This window comes from Macadamia integrifolia, chromosome 9, assembly GCF_013358625.1.
Source record: "Macadamia integrifolia cultivar HAES 741 chromosome 9, SCU_Mint_v3, whole genome shotgun sequence".
In the NCBI taxonomy this organism is placed as follows: Eukaryota; Viridiplantae; Streptophyta; class Magnoliopsida; order Proteales; family Proteaceae; genus Macadamia; species Macadamia integrifolia.
Genome location: NC_056565.1, coordinates 15,418,066 through 15,420,565, shown reverse-complemented (window position 1 = coordinate 15,420,565; position 2,500 = coordinate 15,418,066).

Genomic DNA, 2,500 nt, shown 5'->3' with positions numbered 1-2,500 from the left:
GGCGGCAGGCAACAACGCACATTGCTGCTGGAAAGGCTGCTCAACCGCACAAAAGGTGGTAGGCCCGGGTGCACATGGCGGATGGCAATGGTGCGGGCAGCGCGCGCAGGGCTGCTCCCGTGCCACACTTCCACGCACATGGCTGCGACCACGGCTGCACAAGCCTCGCACATGGTTTGGCGCGTGGCAACACACACCACGCGGACGATAGCGCGCACAGTTATACCCAAGGTTACGTTCCAAGCCGCACATGCCGCGCTTCTGGCCGCACTAACCCACGCAAGGTTGCTTGCATGGCCGCACATGCCGTACCCCTTGCTGCCCTACCGCTCGCAAGATTGCATGCATTGCTTCACACCGCCCCCCAGGTCGCATGCATGGCTGCATGTGCCACGCCCATCGCTTCGTCGTCACGCGCTAGGTTTCGGGATTTACCGGAAGAGCCACGCAAGAGGTTACAGGCACGGCTGCACCGCCGCACGCAAGGTTACGTTGCGTGGTCCACATGCACCGCCCATGAGTGCACTACCGCGAGAAAGTTCGCTGGCACGGCCTCCCATGCATCAATATTGGTGGCTGGCATGGCCGCACATGCCACGGGCTTTTCGGCACATGCCTCGCGTAAGGTTGCACGCATTGCCACACCATCGATCCCAGGTCTAGTCCACCGTGCACATAGCCGCACGCACGTGGCTCACACATGGGTGCTTCCGTGGCCCCCATGGCCCATGCAACAGAGGCTCCTTTGCGGCCTTCGGCTACACACGAGGCACCGACTGCTGCACACGCCAAGGCCATGCCCGCACAACATAGTTTGGGTCTTTAAATCATGTTGTGCGAAACATCCCTTTGGGTTAGAAAAGCCATGCAATTGGCTATTTGGCACCCAAAGTACAATCATTTTCACTTAAACCCTGCATTTCCATTTTTTTGGGTATTTTTCGTAATGTTTCAATCATAAAATAATAAAAAATATCAAAATATGTTGGAATGGTCCAATATTTTTTCAAAACATTCTATCAACCTTTGGAAGACATCCAAAATTTAGTTTTCAGAAAAATACATTAAAATGGATTTTTCATAGTTTGTTGAATTTAATATGTTTTTTAATATTAAAAAATTAATAAAAAAATAAATATTTATCCGAAGACGGCGATTTTTATATGAAAATAATCTTTGGATTTTTCCTTAATTTCTTACCAAGTTTCATTTGATTTGGATATTTGTAGCTCAAAAAATAGAACGGTATATTTTTGGGGGGTGGTCATGTCTCCTTCTGGAAATGGGCAAAGAGTATAAGAGCTACCTTGAGGGAGGCGGGTGTCACTCCCAGGGTGGTTTTTGAGGGGCCGCACTGAGGGGCAGCAGATGATGAGGGCGCGTGGTAGGCAATCCGAAAAGACCCATGGCATGGTAAAAGAAGTGAAATGGCACGTGGGTTTCGATGAGTTGGCCCTCGGTGTGCGCTGAGGCCTGCCACTGCATGCGGCTGGACGCGCATGGCCACCTGCCTTCCGTGCCATGTGCCCGCAGCTGCTGTAACGTGTGCCAGTCGCGGCAGAGCATGCTCTACGAAGGTGGACGTGCTTGCGAATGGTGAGCCCTTCTGTCATGCAACGCCGCCCCCTTCTTATGCATAGCCTTGCCCGCCACCGTGGGCTGCTATGCGCACATGGAGGGGTACCATGCACTGTCACCTCCCAACTTCTGATGCCACGTGTGCCCCTCGACGCATAGCATTTCCAAGGAAGGTGTGGTTTGTGAGAACATGTACATGGCGCGTCCGTCCCGACAGTCTTCCCCTCTGCCGCACACAGTTGCTTGCTAGTGTGTGCTGCTGGGCGCGCATGGCTGCCTGCCATACACTGCAGTGCCTCCACATCTTGCGCCGCATGTGTCAAACACCGTATAGCATGACCAAGAGTGGCATCGCCTGTGCAAGACGCCCCCACCGTATGTTGGTTTCGAAGATTTTGCCTTTGGTGTGCGTTGCGCCTGCCACGGCGTGCTGCTTTGCCCTCGTGGTTGCCTAATATATACCACTATGTCACGACAGCTGTTGCCTCCTACGGTCGTAGCCGCAATGAAAGCCCAACAAAGGCTTGGCACGTATGTGAAAACAAGTACATGGCTCGTTTGTCCAGGTGGTCAGCCTATCTGCTGCACGCCAATGCCAGCAACCGTGTGCTGCTGGGTGCCCTTCGCTCCCTACCTACCGCTGCCATGCCCCCACAGTTGCTGACACATGTCCGTAGCTGCACAGCAGTTTCCAGAGAGGCATGGCATTTGAAAACAAGGAAATGGCCAATGCGTCCCGATGTTCAGCCCCTCTTCCGCACACCGTTGCCTGCCACCCCGGGCTGATTGGTGCGCAAGGGTTCCTGCCTTGTGCTGTCATGCCCCCACAGCTACCGCCAGATGCGCCCGCAGCCGCATGGCATGTCCGAGATAGGCTTGGCATGTGAAAATCACCATCAAGGCACGTTGGTTCCGTTGATTG